Source organism: Wyeomyia smithii, chromosome 2 (assembly GCF_029784165.1).
Source record: "Wyeomyia smithii strain HCP4-BCI-WySm-NY-G18 chromosome 2, ASM2978416v1, whole genome shotgun sequence".
In the NCBI taxonomy this organism is placed as follows: Eukaryota; Metazoa; Arthropoda; class Insecta; order Diptera; family Culicidae; genus Wyeomyia; species Wyeomyia smithii.
The window spans coordinates 55,082,434-55,101,589 of record NC_073695.1 but is presented as its reverse complement, the minus strand read 5'-3'; the positions used below and the strand labels follow the sequence as shown (position 1 = coordinate 55,101,589).

The 19,156-nt window shown below is 37.6% G+C and overlaps 1 protein-coding gene and 1 long non-coding RNA gene across 8 annotated transcripts in view; both read right to left on the bottom strand.

Annotated features, from left to right (window-relative positions):
* Positions 1–19,156, bottom strand: part of LOC129725481 (protein GDAP2 homolog) — a 198,372-nt gene that overhangs the window by 35,209 nt on the left and 144,007 nt on the right. The gene's annotated exons all lie outside the window — the stretch shown is intronic.
* Positions 8,185–11,243, bottom strand: LOC129725482 (uncharacterized). Its single transcript, XR_008728094.1, has 2 exons — positions 10,096–11,243; positions 8,185–8,423 (listed from the first exon to the last, which is right to left on the bottom strand). It is a non-coding gene; the product is annotated as an uncharacterized LOC129725482 (long non-coding RNA).

The following is a 19,156-nucleotide window of genomic DNA, read 5'->3' as shown; positions in this document are numbered from 1 at the left end:
TTGATTTGGTGCTTACAGATCAAAGTCATGTATGTAGTGATTTGATCACACATGCTGACTTTGATTCTGATCATCTTCCAATAACTTTTTCTTTATCACATGAATCAGTTTTAAACCCTATGAGCTCTGTTTTTAATTATAACAAGGCTAATTGGGAAAGATACAAAACTCATATTGAGAGAAATTTCAATAATGAGCTTGATTTGCAAAACGAAGTGAATATTGATTCCGCTTTGGAAGCATTAAAATGTGCAATTGTTGATGCCAGGAATTATTCTGTTCCAAAGGCTCAAATGAAATTTGATTCACCAATAATTGACGAAAATCTTCAACTTCTAATTCGTTTGAAAAATGTCCGCAGACGTCAATATCAACGTTCTCGTGACCCTGTTTTTAAAACTATTTATAAAGATTTACAGAAAGAGATTAAACATAGATTTACTCTTCTGAGAAATCAAAATTTTGAGACTAAAGTTGAAAAATTGAAACCATATTCAAAACCATTTTGGAAGCTGTCGAAGATTCTTAAGAAACCTTCAAAGCCTATTCCAGTTTTAAAAGATGGTGAACGTTTTCTTGTATCCAATGAACAAAAGGCTCAAAGACTTGCTCAGCAGTTTGAGAGTGTTCATAACTCAAATTTGAATTTTGTGAGTCCAATTGAAAATGAAGTCACACGTCAATTTGATTTAATTTCTTCCCAGAATTTTTTACCTGCAGAAATAATTGAAACTAACTTGAATGAGATTAAATCAATTATTAAAAATTTCAAAAATATGAAAGCACCTGGTGACGATGGAATCTTTAATATACTAATCAAACATCTCCCTGAGAGCACAATGGAATTTTTAGTAAAAATTTTCAATTGCTGCTTCAAAATTGCATATTTTCCCAAATTATGGAAAAATGCAAAAATTACTCCCATTTTAAAACCGGATAAGAACCCAGCTGAAGTTTCAAGTTATCGACCAATCAGTTTGCTTTCTTCAATAAGTAAACTGTTTGAGAGAATTATTCTTAACAGAATGATGTCACACATCAACGAAAATTCAATTTTTGCAAATGAACAGTTTGGATTTCGCCATGGGCATTCCACAACTCATCAATTGCTCAGAGTTACTAATATGATACGAGCTAACAAATCTGAAGGTTATTCCACTGGAGCTGCTCTTTTAGACATAGAAAAAGCATTCGACAGTGTTTGGCATAAAGGTTTGATTGCGAAATTGCAAACTTTTAATTTTCCAATTTTCCTAATCAAAATTTTAAAAAATTATCTTACTGATCGAACTCTGCAGGTTGTCTATCAGAATTCAAAATCTGATAGATTTCCTGTCAGAGCAGGTGTACCTCAAGGTTCAGTCTTGGGTCCAGTCCTGTACAACATATTCACTTCAGATCTTCCTGATTTGCCTCCAGGATGCACAAAGTCATTGTTCTGCGATGACACAAGCATTTCCGTAAAAGGAAAAAGTCTTCGTGTCATATGCAGTCGATTGCAGAAAAGTTTAGATATTTTTTCTTCCTACTTGCAAAAGTGGAAAATCTCTCCCAATGCTTCTAAAACTCAAATGATAATTTTTCCGCATAAGCCTAGGGCTTCTTTCCTCAAGCCAAACAATAATCACGTTGTCAAGATGAATGGGGTTATTTTAAGTTGGTCCGACAAGGTTAAGTACTTGGGACTAATTTATGATAAAAAACTTATTTTCAAAGAGCACATTGAGAGTATACAAGCCAAGTGCATCAAATATACGAGATGTTTATATCCTCTCATTAACAGGAATTCTAAACTTTGTTTAAAGAACAAACTTTTGATTTACAAACAAATTTTTAGACCAGCAATGCTTTATGCTGTACCGATCTGGTCAAGTTGCTGTTCAACAAGGAAGAAAACGCTTCAAAGGATTCAGAATAAAATTCTGAAAATGATTTTGAAGCGTCCTCCTTGGTTTGGTACACTCGAATTACATAGACTTACTGGTGTTGAACCATTAGAAGCTATGTCAAATAAAATTATTAACAATTTTCGACAAAAATCGTTGCAATCCTCAATTGCTACGATAAGCTCTCTTTATAGCCAATAAGTTAGCAATTAAGTTAGTTGTAAGTTTACTTCCCCTTTTCTGACAAGTAGGTTTAAATCCCTACGAATGATAAGTCCTAATTGCGAAAGCAAACAAATCCTAACAATTAAAATTACAAATTTCTAACAGTGTTGAGAAGTCACCATTTGTGATTGGACACACATACTCATTATTTACTAATATTTATCATAAATACTTAAGCTACTAACAAATCCCCCCTTAAAAAAAAAAAAAAAAAAAAAATATCACCAACTCGAAATTTTCAGGACAGTTTCGGAATGTTGTCAAAAGTACTTGTGATTTTTATCAGATTTTTCAGTGCCTCAGAACATAGTTTTTCAACATATTGTTTTGAATAGTTACTATTATAAAACTATATTTTTGTCCAGAAAAAATATTTTCAGGAACTACAACTCAGGATGCATCTGCTGGGAAAATTTAATTAAAATCGATGCAATATTCTTTATCTTTATTTAAAAATAGCTGACCCGGCAAACTTCGTCCCGCCTATTTTTGTATTTAATTTAATAACTTTCAAAACTCCAAATTCATTGATTTCTTGCGATTTGTTTATATCGTTTGAAATGATTGGTTTTATCGGAATGACAACATCCTCGAATTTTGCCTTTAGTACATCACCTCTATTCCGGAAATACTCATATTGGGTGGTATTTAGTTATTTTCGTTGTTTTCTAGAAACTGAAAGTGGTCATCTTCGAATTCAAAATGGATCCAGGGTCAATGCTTGGCTTCTAAACATTATTCCGATTACGAAAATATTCATATGCAATAGTATTCGGCTGTTTTCCAGAAGTTGCTATCTTACAATTCAAAATGGTGTCTGAGGTCAATTTTAGCTCCAGCATCATTCTGGTTAAAGAAATACTCATAATGGGTGGTATTCGGTCACTTAAGGCTATTTTTCAGAAACCGGAAGTAACCATCCTGGATTTTAAAATAGCATTTGGAGACAATTTCTGGCCCCTGAGCGTCATTCTGCTTCAAGAAACACCCATAATAGATGTTATTCAGTCATTTTCGGCTGTTTTCCAGAAACCGGAAGTCACCATTTTAGAATTCAAAATGATGTCTGTGGTCGATTCTAGCTCCTGTGTATCATTCTGGTATCGAAGACTCTCATATTGGATGGAAATCGGCCATTTTTGGCTGTTTTACAGAAAGCGGAAGTCACCATCTTGGATTTCAAAATGGTATTTGGAGACAATTTCTTGCCCCTGCGTCATTCTGGTTGAAGAAACACCCATATTGGGTGGTATTTGGTCATTTTCGGCAGTTTTCCAGTCACCGGAAGTCGCCATTTTACAACTCAAAATGTTGTCGGAGGTCGATTTGTGGTTTCAGTGCATCATCGCGGTTTGGAAATACCCATATTGGGTGGTATTTGGTCATATCCCGCTGTTTTTCAGAAACCGGAAGTCACCATCTTGGATTTTAAAATGATATTTGGAGACATTTTTCAGATAGAAACCGGAAGTTTCCATCTTAAATTTAACAATGGCGTCTGGAGTCGAAAATTTTCCTTGCTCTCAAAAAACTCAACATTTCAAATTTGGTTCCATTTGCTTGATTATTTCTCGAGATGTGCAGAAATTTGTGTGGAACATTATAGACATCGTTGTTACCCCTAAAAATATTCACCAGCCGAATTTGGTTCCATTTATTTGGTTAGTTCTCGCGATCTGCAGAAATTTATGTTTCGTTTGTTTGGAACCCCTCCCTCACATAAAAGGGAGAGGTGTCGAACCATTATGGACATATTTGTTACCTCTAAAAACATTTACATGCCAAATTTGGTTCTATTTGGTGGATTGGTTCTCGAGCTGTGCGAAATTTGTGTTTCTTTTGTATGGGACCCCTCTCTTTTAGTAGAGGAAGGGGTGTCGAACCATTATGGATATATTTGTTACCCCTAAAAACATCCACCTGCAAAATTTGGTTTCATTTGCTTGGTTAGTTTTCGAGATGTGCATGAATTTGTGTTTCATTTGTATGGGACCCCTCCCTTCCAGAAGAGGGAGGGGTCCCGAACTATCTTAGTCACTTTTCTCGGCCCCTAAGACCCCTATATATATAATTTCACGCCGATCGGTTCAGTAGTTTCCAAGCCAACAGACAGACAGACAGAAAAAGCTGCATTATTATATGTTTAGAAGATAAATATTGACCTAAATTTCAAATGACGATAACAACTTTAGAACTCACTCGAGTTCAGTAAAAATTGAAAAATCAACTTCCCGAGTGATACTCTTGAAGCTTTGAATATTTATTGGAAAAAATTAGACATCGCGATTTTTAGTGATCCGTTTCACGAATCCTGACCCCAAAACCAGTAAGAACACTTTCAACCCTCAAATATTCAATTGGCTGTCCTGAGAAGAACAGTCTTTTTTTCTAAATTAGATACGTTGATCGGAAATTGCTACTAAAATGTAATCATCCGTCCGCTAGTAAAATGCTTTGTTTGAGCCAAAAGCTGGCTTCTATATATTCCCTACTTTCCGAAGGTGACAAAAATTGTCGAACTAAAATACCCCAACTCAGCTTTGTTAGATTTTAATCTGCATTGCAAGTAGTAACATTATGCGTTTTGGAATCATCTAATAAAGAGTGATACGAATTTTCAAAGTGTTTTTTTATCGACTTCATCGTATCATTCCAAGAATGTTTTATGCTTCTTTGCTCTCGCGACCTTCTATTAGATCTATTGTAGCATTCTTCGGTTTTCCATTACCAGATCAGAGTGAAGAATTACTATGAAAAGTAAGGGTTAGGGAGCCATTGATTTAGATATGGTCCCTAATAGATATTATGTGCCGTATAAACTGCACTGTCTTACTAGGATACAATATCCAAATTTCAGAAGCCTGTAACAGTCTCTTATAAAAAAACATTGCCCTTAAAAAGTGCTGAGGACTCGATTTCTTCATTTCAAAAACGACAAATGTCACTTTCAACCTTTCCAATTAATCTCAGATGAAATTTGTTTTATACTTTGTTCTCTTTCTGATAATCGTTAAAGTTCTTCAAACCTAAATCGACCAATGCAAAACGCACAATAATTGTTCTGGCTTCGCACAAAAATGTGTGAAATGCATAACAAAACAGTACATTGACAGAGATCGAAATCAGAAACTTTGGTTTCGGGTGAACGATCAGTTTTGGAGCACTCAAAAACTGTAGTTCATTTTCGTAAGCCGATACATATGAACGATAATAATAAGCCCATAAGCACGGTCTACAGTCAAAACAGCCAGTGGCGATGTTTTTTGTCACAAAATTAACCGACGATGTTGCCAGTAACTTGGAATCGAATGCGCTCTAAACAACAAGCGCTTTTGCAGGAGCAGGAGCTTTTGCTGACGACATTGATATCATCGGTGATGACCGTAGGGCCGTGGAGAAGGCCTTCAGACCTTTCAAGAGGGAAGCGGAGAGGTTGAGACTCACCATTAGCTCTGCCAAAACAGAGTACATGGTAGCTGGCAAGGAGCGTGATAGTTGCTGAAGTGGAGGTTGATGGGGAACAATTTGAAGTGGTTGATGAATTCGTTTATCTTGGTACGCTTGTGACATGTGACAACGATATGAGCCGCGAAGTGAAACTACGAGTTGCATCTGCGAACAGGGCCTTCGACGGACTACGTAACCAGCTAAGGTCCCGAACGGACATGAAGCTGATCGGCAAGTACTCGGAGTTTTCGAGCGTAATGTTCTGCAATCCATATTCGGCGGGAAATTGGAAGATTGAGTGTGGCGCAGACACATGAATCACTAGTTGTACCAGGATATACATACAAACATGCTGATATAGTGCAAGTAATACAGCGAGACAGGCTCCAGCGACTGGACATGCTGCCAAAATGTCTGACGATAAAGCCGCTGAAACTATATTCAGCAGAAAACTAGGAAGAGCACGGAGTACTTGGCCTCGCACTCGGTGAATCTGCGTGGTGGAAGAAAATGCACGATTTTCCGTTGTACGAGGTGACTAGAGAACGGCTGCCCAAGACAGAAGAAGCTCCGTCGGCCAATAAAGTAAAGTAAAGTCAGTAGGTAAGCCATTTCTCAAGTTTTGCAAAACGCAATGAGATTTTATTCTCATTTCGTGTTGGTAAGCAGTGAGACTGGACAAAACTCTTAGCCAACCAACTAAAAACCATGTTATGTCGTGGCTTGAATGCAGGACAAGTAAATTCTTGTCCTTCCGCATGGAAGCAGATAGCATGAGTGCAAGTGCACTCTCAGCCACGCAACAATATAACGCGCATTATATAAATTCGAACTATAACCGTCTTTCCTAAAATGTTTCAATAAGGTGCATAAAGCAATAACGGAGCAAGCTTCTTTGACAGTGATTGACCCTCGCTTTTGGAAGAAGCCATATCATCCACAAGAACAATGACAACTGTCTTTATCAGGACCACCGCAAGAAAAAGTTTGTAGTGATATGTAAATTCTGCTTATTTCTAAGCTTGTTCAACTGATCGTTGAGTTAAGTATTCGTTTTCTCTTGTCAAGCCTAGAACGATATATGTGCATATGTGTAAATATGATGTAAACAGAAGAAACTCGATTTAATTGGAATTGCACCTAAACCGGGAAATTTCAGGAAGATTAAACGAAAGATTAGTAAATGTTAGATAAAAAACCGATAAAATCTAAAAAAATAGAACAATGTTGGAATGGATTAGTTCTAAATTATAGAACTCTCGAACAACCAAATAATTCGTGTAGCATTATGTTTCCCATCATTTCGTCGAGATAGTTTGTCTTGATAACTCCAACTTGGTGGATAAATTGTGTTGATAAAATCTGACAAGATCGAGTCACATCACCTTTCCAGTTACGTCCTAAAACCGAACCGAATTAACGATGAGGAAATGTAACGCAATGTTCTATCCTATTTGCGTTAATATCAACTGTACAACATTCCTTATAAGGTATCGCGGAGGTAACTCGGGAAAATCTCCTCGATCAACAACATGTCGTTTCGGATTAGTTAGAGCTGCTCAGCACGTGTTTATCATCTCAACGATTGGGATTAGCTTAGACTTGCGTGACTGCGGTTTACACTCCGCTGCCGGAGGGTGACTGCGAACCGGGAGTGAAACAAGGCAAATCAATTAACAGAGACCAGCTGTAATCGGATAAACCAAACAAAGGCCAGGTAAATTGATTTTTCCTTTTACAAATCGAAAAGTGGATTTACTGTAGTGTTGAGCCGAGCTTACATCGTACTTGATTCCGGTACCGGTTTTTGGCATAGGTACATCAAACCAATGGTATTCCAATCAAATACCAACCGGACGAAACCATACTCAGTACAGGATAAATAGGGCACCAGGCAAATTGATTATTATGGTTCTATTTATAGCGAGAAGGCAAATACACGCAGCAGAAATTGATCGATAATTTGCTTATTCTGCCGTATCCCGCATCCCTTTATGAATGCTCACACCAAGGATTGGTTCCAGTCTAGTGGGAGCACGTTGAACGAACAACAGCCTCCGGGATGATAAATTTAACATTTGTGAATAAATCGTGTGTCTCAGCATTGGTCACCTTGTGAAATTCAACTCATACCGTCATCAGAAAAAATGGCAAAAACGAAGTTGTTTAACAATTCAAAACTAGAACAGATCATCACCTTTCCTCTGGCGTTTCTATGTGAATAGCATCCTCGGGGAGCTCCGGTGGAATTGTAACCGTTGTGTCACTGAGGTCTATCGATTCCATCGCCACCATTTGAGTCATTTTGTCTGCTCTGTTATGCTCTCCTCCGGCTGTGCAACAACACTAGGCACACACTTTCTGACAGTTTACTTATTGTTTAGCTTACGTACGTACTAATTCCGCGCTACTAAAAACCAACCGTTCGGTTATGCACTTCTAATTTACTCCCACCACTCTGACGGCCGCAAATGCAACACGAATGCGATCAGTTGCAAATTTTCTCCACCCGCCGCTACCGTTTTGTTTACCTAATTGCGAAAAAAATCGAAATTCGTTAACACTTCGCTCTGGTGATTGCGCTCTAGATCGTATAATCTGATAAGTTTGTTTCCACGCGCGCACATACCTTTCACTCTTCCGCGTTTGCTGCCGGGGTCCGCTTGAATTAGGTCGTTATACAACCAATTGTATTTTGCGGGCAAGTTTTACTACCCAATTCAGTTCTGGTCTCGAGCAGGAAAACTAATTGCTCTACATAGATACTGCGCAACAGTTACAGTTTTAAATTAAATGTCACATCGTCAGCGACAGTTTCAGTTGTGCAGAAGAAATAAAAAACTTTACACTGGGATTTGAAACTGACTAATCGAAAAATATTAAAGAAATGAAGCAAAGGTTGACGAGGAAAATATCGCTTCACTTTATTGAATGAGATTTGTCATCGTCAAGGTTTAGGCTGGAAAATTCAGCATGTTGTGAAATTTTATTACCAGTAATAGTTAGTGAATCTCAGGAGGGATATAAAATCCTTTTTATTCAATTTTTCAATTTGTTTAAATCTTCTTAAAAAATCATATCGCTTGAACAGTGTAGAATTACCAATTGAGAAAAATCACATTAATAATTTTTCTTATAAGATTTTGTTGCAGAAACTATGTTTAGAATGGAAGTTTGCAACACTACACGACAAACCAAATACTTGTGCTGATAGATACTTATTACTGGAGGAGTAGCATAATATAAAAAAGATGATTGATCAATGCAAACTCTGAAAAATTATCTCTTCATTGCGAAGCTATATATTAGGGGAAATAGTTTGGATAAAAATTGTACCGAAAGAAAGATGTCCTGATTTCTAACTTCGACCAGATGGTATCCTTATATTAATAACATGAGTGTTATTTTATAATACTGGGTTCAAATGTAATATCTTGCCAAAATCAATATACGTTTATGGGAACAGCCGTATTAATCACAAATTATTAAAGTTTTGATTATTACAAATACGGTGTAGAAGTGACAAAACAAAACTAGAAAAAAATCCTACTCTGTCATTTGGAGTGTAACATTGTTTTTCATGGAGAACCGTTTGTTTTCGGTGTGACAAATTGACTCTTGTGAAGATGAGCGGCTTATATCGGGGGGATTTTTCGCTATCAATTATTGCTAACGATTTTTTAACAACTAATCCCATTTCAAATAGACAATTGGATTCATTGTATCACGTTCAATGAGCAGACCTGCTGCTCGCATCAAGTGGCACCTGTTTATTTTGCTATCGTGGATCTAGCCCATATGAGCAATCGTAACACAAAACTCGTATTTGCTCTCAATACCTGTTCAGTGTTGTTTACTTTTTGATAAATTAATTTTAATTTGTCGGTGAATTAGCTGTACTTTTTTTCAACTAGCTTTATCATGAAGCAGCTATTACGGTAACTAATAACAAACGTATCCAATAATTGCTAGAGACGCTACAAATTTCCAATGTGTAACAGCTCTAGCATCTGTATTACCCCGAAGAATTTAAATGAAAAATTAGCGTAAATACTCGGCGACCACAATGAAATGGAAAATATTCCAACTGTTCCATCAAAAACCGGATTACAACAACGTAATTTCAGCAGAACCGTTCTCTGCGATTTCCTGTAGCCAGCAGAAAACCCGTAGCAGCACAGCGGAGCGGAGTGCTATGGAAAGCGTGGAAAACAAAACTCCCACAAATTGGGAATATATTTATAAATAGATTTTCACTTTTCTATGGTAACTAAAAGTGGAGCACGAAACAATTACCAGCGGTTAGTTTGCGATTTTATTCCCGTATACTTTTTCACCATTAACGGGGTTGATTTTTACATAAACGGACCCCAGATTTTTTTTCGCCTATTTTCGCCGAGCTAACACTGAAAAATGACGGCCAATCAAAGGAATGTTTTTATTGTCACGATGAATGCCTTTTCACTCGCACTTGTCACAAAAATCCGAAGACTAGCTGCTCAATTTATTGCGATCTTAAATCATAACACATTTCTACCGGAATCGGTGCCCGGGCAGGAAGCTGATCTGAAAGAAGCAAGTTGCACACACCACCGGAAAATTCTCTCTTATAGCTTTTCCCTTATTAAAAACAAAAACCGAAAACTGTCGGCTTGCGTCGAAGGGATTGGTCCCAAAAGTGCTCGGTAAAAATTCGACCGAAACCAACGAAAGTGTCGCGTTGACTGTTGCAGCCGGAGAGACCACCGTTGAGCAGAGCTGGCTGCTCGCTTTATTTCGGTTGAACGTCCGGGGAGGGGAGAGGGTCAACGGGATACACTATAAGCACTAAACCGTCTGACACACGCCAGTAGTAGCAGACAGCCGCGGTGGCACTAATAACAATGGGAGATTTGCTCTCGCGCTGCGAGTAGATTCGAGAGTGTTGCTCAACTCTCGCTATTGGTTTTGTCATGGTTGCGCTGTGAGTAGCATACCGGCAAGTGGCGTCAGCAGGCGAGCACTGCTCAGGAAATAAAGTATACCGTTAAAAATTGCCACTGATATTGACTGGTCGTGAAAATCACTACGCAAATTTTAGTTTCATATATCCTATCAAGTGGTGACGCAACAGCGCTTTTCCATAAATAAGCAGACGGCTCTCGCCAAACTTTCACCCTTTCTCAGGGGTTTTTCAGAGAGCGTAATTTTCTTCAATGGCTTTTCACAGTTTTCCACTGTTGCTTGACTACCAAACAGCATAGATTATGCGCACCGTCCGTCGATAGGCGGGCTGAATCCGGTAGGAGGTAGGTTTCTGATGTTTACTTTCCTCACGCAACTGACGCGATAACCATTGTTACAAGCAGGCAAACAGCGTCGTCTATTCATGACCTTTCATTGTAGGACATTTCCCAACCACCATCAATAATAGTAGTACACACGATGATGGTCTGAATTACAAGTAATTTTTTTATGAACCGACAAACTAATGACGTGAGCAATAATTGATATGACGTGTCCTTTGTTGGAATGGCGAAAATGTCGACTATCCATTACAGCGTTTGCCTGCTGTTTTTTATACAGTTTTGTCGAGTTCTATCTCTGAGTGTATCATAGAATGGGATGAAAGTAATCTGTTTTTACGGAGTTTCGAAGAACTCGCTTCATGTTAATATTTTTGAAGTATTTTTTTTCGACGTAGGACAACGTCTTTGTTTTCTATACTGGGATGCATTCTGTAAAATTGGAAATGAAATTGGAAAATGTTGCATCAGACATTAAACGATAATAACAGCATAACCACATGATGGATAACAATAACCAATATGTTGTTGAATAGATAAAATGTTGAACAATTTTGTAATACGCTAGTCATCATTATTTTTCATTGCAAAGCGGTAAAAATCGATACAAAGTGTCAAGGACAAATATACGCGAACAATGACCCAATCACATGCGAGCATTCCCAGCACAGACGACATGAATAGACACCAACAATTCCCTGTGATATTCTCTGTATCAATATCCAAAAAAATGACACAGTCCCCCCGTCCCAATAGGTCAATTTATGTTTGCTTCCATGAACCTATATAGACTAGTTTGATGTCTCTGAGGTAAAGGTCTTTCGAAAAGTTTGAAACAACCCCTCTCCTTGAACAATTTCTAAACCTGCTATTAGAGCGTAATAGAAACTTTTTATTTGTTTGTATCTTCGATATTCACTAAATAATCGTGTAAGTTCCTAAAAATACTATTTTTTTTTCATTTCAACATTGTTAAATATTGTTTCATTTTTACCTTACAAATAAAATAATATACTTATATTAGCTTTCTTCTTAGCACAGTGAATGTAATTGTTGGCAAATGAAACAAACTTGGAGTCTGAGAATTAAAATACGTAAATCACTGAGCAAACGAATTTATTTTGTCTGTTATTACAGTAATTACAGTGTTCAGTCCCACGTCACCATTTCATACTGGCCGTACACAACTGCACGAGGCGTGCTGCCACATACAAATTAATTTTTCAGTACATAAAATTTGCTCAGATGACCGTACACAAGTGTACGGGTCAGCAGGAAAGAAATACAAATGAGCCTTTTCTCAATTTTCACACTGTGTTCAAAGGGCCTGTCTTTTAGTCAAAGGTTATCTCTCCTAATTATTTTCATGAGGAAAAAATGGTAAATAGGCCATAATTGTGTACAATGTTTGAGTTGTTAGCGACCAGCTGCCGTTAAAAGTTGTTATTAAGTCCGCCATTTAGTTTTATTTTATATCTGAAATATTTTTTTCTCATGTCCAAACTTACTTTTGAATAAAATCAAGAGATCATTTCTCTGGGTTGCCTTTTCAATCTAAAAAAAATAAAAAAAAAACATCTTTTCTAAAAGCCACTGATAAGGAGACTTCTTAGTGAAAATGGTAGTAATAATATTGCAACCATCAATCATTTCATATCGTACAATTGTATGACAGCTTTTAGCCTCTGGAATCATTCTAGTAATTAGGCTCTTATTAGTTTTCACGGATGTACCCCAGTATAGTCAAGAAAGACCCCCCCGTTATATCTCCATGTTTTATATAATTGCTAAAAAGCTTTGAAAATCAATTATCAAAGTTCTGTTTATGGAAGATTTTGTTGAAACGTTCCAAAAAAGTTTGACTTATTGTCTAAAATAAATATGTGCATACATAGTCAAATCACAAAATCGGAGGACATTTATTAAATTTTTTCGCATTTTGCATTTTTCAAGCTTGTTTTCTGCAAAAACCTGAAGATTACATGTCTTACTACAGTAACTGTTCGCTAATAGGGCGAAAAAATTTTCCCACTTATCGGAATCGACTCACTACAGGGATACCATTTCAAACATAAACAACCGTCATGTGGGTTTCGATGATGGCATGCTAATGCCAACGCAGCTTCGCGACAATTTCGTGAAAGATTTTCATTCTCCAGTTAACTGCCAAAAATAAGGTTTGATTCGTGTTGTTACTGTTTCGGCTGTCATTGGACTCCAAACTACAAGGTTAACTACCAGGAAGGAGCAGCAGGCTCTGAAAATATTTGTAGTTACCCTCTATTCAAATATTTGTCGTGGTTCAAAAAAATACTAATAGCACAAAAATGAAATATTTAGCTTATAGGAACATCTGCGCAATTTTTCAGCCGGGTAAAAAATTGTCGCCCTATTTTTCGTATTACTCATAAAAACATATTGAAACGATGTTTTTTTCAATAATTAAACATACATCGTTCGGACATCACATTCAAGGAAACAGTTCTCAATGTGAGCCTTGGGGAACACCAGAGATTGCGGGTTCATATCCCGTCGGGATGCGGTATATTTTTTCAAATCTGTATCATATTTCCAGTTCGCTTATTTTTCGTTCTTTTTCTACAACACATACTGTCTGCTGAATGAACCAGACGTTTAACATGAACCAGACGTTAAACTGATTACACCATCAATCTGGCTCTGAAGCAGCAGTCAGCCCAGATGCTATTCCAAATTCTGTTCCCAAGCATATCTGACTTATTGCTGAACAAAATTTGTCGTTGGTCACGTGTACACTGAACTGAACTTTCCTGGTTGCACAACTCTCTGGCGGTCTTAATTTTGAGTATATGTCAGAAGTGTAATTTCTTAGTGTTTTTTTTTTGTAATCTGGTCTAATTTTACGTTTCCTAATTATTACCTAATGTAAAATATATATAACATTTTTCTGCATTAGGTTAGGTAAAAAAGTTTTTCTCTAAAGTGTTAATTCTCAGGAATTTCCAATTGACAGTTAATGTTTCATGTTGCTTCAAAATTATCGTTGTTTATGACTGTTGGTTGTACATTTGGCTGAGCAATCACAAAAGAAAGTAGAACGACTAATTTTATACTGTCCGACGTTTCGTCACTGATCAGTTACATCTTCAGGGGAAGAAACGTCGGACAGAATGAAATAAATCGTTCTACTTTGTAAAATAAGACGTTCTATTTTCTTCTATGACTGCTCAGCCGAATGTACAACCAACATACATAACATTTCATCAGTCGAAGACTCGAATCAGTCGAAACTCACCAATTTATGACTAGACATATTTTTATTTCTGGGTTTTAGACATCTTTTTACAAATCCATGTTAATTGATAACGCATTATATTCACACAAAAAATAAACAAAACGCATAAAACACAAATCAGTTTACAAGTCATACATTGTAACTCTAACCAAGATATTTATGCACTTTCATTTCATTAGCGCACCGATATGCTTTCCTAATTTTCAAAGCACTAAATTATCTGGATAGAAGAATAAGTTTGTACTTAAGAGTCAGTTCGCGAGAAACGCAACCTCCGCTTGAAAATAATATGTCCAAAAACGTTCAAGTCACTAAAATCGCAGTAACTTCAGTTTAGGCAAATTTCAATGGTCTTCATTGTATTCCAAGCAGAACTAAGGAAAAATCCATATTTAGGATTTTGTAGAGCAACACAGGAGTTTTTATTTCATGTAGAAGCAAAATGAGCCAAAAGGGCCTAAGCGGTTCTTGATTTTTTTTCTAGTACGTTGAAAATCAATAAAATTAAAATAATGATGACCTACTCAATATATAGAAAAAATGTTTGGATATATTCAGTAAATATGTGATATAAGGTAAAACTCTAACCAGGCTTGTTATTCTCCCAATATAAGTAAAGGGCCTCCCCATCTGGTCTCGAGGTACGATGCTGGCCTAACAAGCCGGTCGTCGTAGGTTCAAGTCTCGACTCGGGAGAGACTGTTAGTGTCAGTAGGATCGTAGCGCTAGCCTCACAATTGTCCTGTACACTTAACGGTTGGCTGCGAAGTCTGTGTATAGTAAACAGAAGGTCAAGTTCCGAATTGGAATGTAGCACCAAGGCTTTGCTTTTTTGCTTTGCTTTGCTATAAGTAAATGGCAGAGTGAATATTCACCGCTCACTTATATAGCAATTTTTTGCACCAAACTTTTTTATTTTGCTTTGTGCTGTGTTTCTGCCAATCGCAAAAAAAAATACGCTTGCTGCTTACACCACAGCTGAGCAAAACAAGAGTGTTTAATCACTCTAGTGAGAATTCATAGAAGTACACCACGGTGGACACCGCTGAGATAAATTCGATAGCATTCGAAGGGCAAACATGCATGATGGGCGGCAGGTTTTTTTTCAGTCTCGAGATGCAAAGTAAACAACGCAGTCTACTTTCCTACCTCACAGTGGTTGAAAATAGCAATGTCGCGTACTTAATTCGGTAGTGTCCAAGTGCTTCACTTCAAGAATATAGTGTCCTCGAAGCAATTGTTTGTATTGAAACTGCTCACATTATGGTGTTATGTGGAATTTCAATACAAGCAATTGCTTCAAAAACACTACAGTCGTAAAGTGAAGCGCTTAGACACTACAGAATTAAGTTCGTGACGTTTCTATTTTCAACCACTGTGAGATGGTCTCCTCATTTGATATCTGTTAGAGGGACACACAGTAAAAGTACTGCAATGTTGTGTAGTACACTCGATTTGTTGGTCGTCTTCAAGCAAGTGCATCGTTTTTGCCCACCAAAATAAGAACAGTTGTTTTCGCAATGAAAGATATTCTCCTACACGCTAGTGATTCTTTAAGAGATATAATAAGCCTGGCTATAACTAAATAGGATGAATCTGGATGCGGTATATTTTTCCAAGTCTGTATCATATTTTCAGTTCGCCTAATTTTTTTCAACCCCAGCTTAGGCTGTTTTCCCTAAAAAAACAGGTCCAAATCCCGATTGTAGAATTTCAAAGAACAACTAAAGAGCTTTTATTTGATACACAGTACCAAAATATGAAATTTACAACTAATGCAAATGAAAGCACATAACGATTTCTAGCACATAAAGTGAAAAACATATACATTTTTACACCGTTAATAATGTACAATACAGAATCGTTTTAAGCCATGTAAATTTGTACGTTAATTGATATAAACTTAAAGCTTCGAATATAAATATGCATGCAAATTCACAATATATTCATTTACTTTGCATGTGAATATAATGACACACGGAATATTACGTGGTTTCCAATGCTCCATTTATGTGCATTTAAAGTAATGTAAATTTTTTTTACTGTGTATATAACCCATATGCCCCATTTGGAAACATACTGAAAAGAATTAAACTTTTGGACTAAGTTTTAAGAATTCATCGGTTACTGAAAGACAACTTAAAATATATTAAAATACATTATATTGAACAAATTAAGTAATTTATTCGTTAAGTTTTCCCTATAGTTTACTCTATTAATTCAAACATTCCACTATAGGATTTCAGGCGTACAAAAATCAGAAAAGTAATTGTCGCCGATCTTTTTTTTTTTGGTTTAAAATTAGTTTATTTGACACGGCACGATACATTTTCTGTTTTACTGAGCCAAGTAAAATTCGTATTAATTCTACGTTAGCAGGGAAAAGAGGGAGGCCTTTTTTTTTATTCTCGCGGCCGACTACGAGCTAGTGGGGATTTGAGGTGAGAGGAGGGGAGATACAATTTTGACTCAAAACTATTTTGGAACTTTGTTTTTCGACTGGTAGAGCAATTATATTCTTGTTTGTTGTGGGCTCAAAATATTTGTGTAAACATAGTTACAGGCTCTTCGTTTCCGTGTCTTCAGCATAGCATATTTGTGTCCTTAATCTGACATATAGACAAAGAAAATTTTGAATTTTAATGTCAGCGTTTTTCAGAAAGCAGTATAGCTGTGTCATGTACTGGAGATCACCGCTTCCCAGAATGTCTCTAACGGGTACGTTCGGTTGTTTTCCCCGGGCCCGAAAGAAATCTATAAGCTCGGACCTAACACCACAGTATTCGGTACACGACCAAACAACATGCTCGATGTCATGGTAGCCATCGCCACAAACGCAGTGATTACTGTCTACAAGCCCTATACGAAAGAGATGCGTGTTTAACGTGTAGTGATTGGACATAAGTCTGGACATCACGCGAATGAAGTCCCGACCGACATCCAACCCCTTGAACCATGCTTTCGTCGATACCTTAGGAAAAATGGAATGTAGCCACCGTCCCAGTTCATCTGAGTTCCATGATGATTGCCAACTGTTGAGTGGTCTCTGGCGCAAAATGCTATAAAATTCATCATAAGCAATTGGTCTTTCATAAATATCGCCATCAATAGCACCCACCTTAGCTAAAGAGTCAGCCTTTTCATTACCCGGAATCGAGCAATGAGAAGGGACCCACGCTAAGGTAACCCGGTAATTTTTATCTGTTAAAGCACTTAAAAACCGCCGTATTTTCCCCAGGAAATACGGGGTGTGCTTCACAGTCTTCATCGATCGCAGAGCCTCAATGGCACTGAGACTATCTGTGAAGATGAAGTAGTGGTCTATGGGTAGGGTTTCGATGATTCCAAGAGAGTACTGAATGGCAGCAAGTTCTGCGACGTACACGGAAGCAGGAGCATCGAGTTTGTAGGAGGCGGTCAAATTTTCGTGGAAAACACCGAAGCCAGTGGACTCATCTAGATTAGATCCGTCAGTGTAAAACCTTTTATCATAACTAACATGTTTAAACTTATTGGAAAAAATCTTATGGATCTCTTGGGGTCGCAATTGATCCGGGATACCAGAAATGTCTTGTTTCATGGTGGTGTCGAAGAATATAGCATTATTAGAAGTATCTAAAAGTGCGACATTGGAGGAATCGTATGAAGAAGGATTAATATCTTGAGCCATATAGTCAAAATATAAAGTCATAAATCTGGATTGAGATTGAAGGTCGACCAACCTCTCGAAATTTTCAATTACTAATGGGTTCATAACTGTGCATCGAATTAGCAACCGGTAAGACAGATTCCAAAAACGATGTTTCAACGGAAGAATACCCGCTAACACTTCAAGACTCATCGTATGGGTCGACTGCATGCAACCCAAGGCAATACGCAAACAACGATATTGTATTCTCTCTAATTTTATAATGTGCGTGTTCGCGGCGGAGCGAAAGCAGAAACAGCCGTACTCAAGAACTGACAATATCGTTGTTTGGTAAAGCCTTAGAAGGTCTCCTGGGTGGGCATCCCACCAGGTTCCGGTAATCGTACGAAGAAAATAATCCTCTGTTGGCATTTTCGTGTCAGATACCTAATATGACAAGCCCAGGTGCATTTAGAGTCGAACCAGACCCTGAGATATTTAGCGACTAAAACCTGAAAGATCGTTTTACCCGTTAGTAGGAGCTGCAGCTGAGCTGGGTTATGCTTCCTAGAAAAAACGACCAACTCAGTTTTCTCCGGAGAGAATTCGATACCCAGCTTAAGAGCCCATTCAGACAAATTGTCTAAGGTATCTTGCAATGGTCCTTGCAGATCGCTAGCCTCGCTACCAGTAATGGATACAACGCTATCGTCTGCAAGTTGCCTTAGCGTGCATGAATTTGCAAGACATTCATCGATGTCATTGACGTAAAAATTATATGAGAGAGGACTTAAACATGAGCCCTGGGGAAGGCCCATGTAACTAATTCGGGAAGTTGTCGAATCGCCATGTGAGAAATACATATATTTTACTGACAACAAATTGAGCAAAAAGTTATTCAAATTTGGTGAAAGTCCCTGCGAATGAAGTTTCGCGCTTAAAACTTCTACAGAGACAGAGTCAAAAGCCCCCTTAATATCCAAGAACGCAGAAGCCATTTGCTCTTTTCGAGCAAATGCGAGTTGAATTTCAGTAGAAAGCAACGCTAGGCAATCGTTCGTCCCTTTGCCCCGGCGAAAGCCAAATTGAGTATCTGAAAGTAACCCGTTTGTTTCGACCCATTTGTCTAACCGTAAGAGGATCATTTTCTCCATTAATTTCCGGAGGCAAGAGAGCATCGCAATTGGCCTATATGAATTGTGATCAGAGGCAGGTTTCCCGGGTTTCCGAATAGCAATGACTTTTACCTCCCTCCAGTCATGCGGAACAATATTTAGCTCAAGAAACTTGTTGAACAAATTCAACAAGCGTCTTTTTGCAGAGTCGGGTAGATTCTTCAACAGGTTGAATTTTATTCTATCTAACCCTGGAGCCTTATTGTTGCACGACAGGAGAGCCATTGAAAATTCCA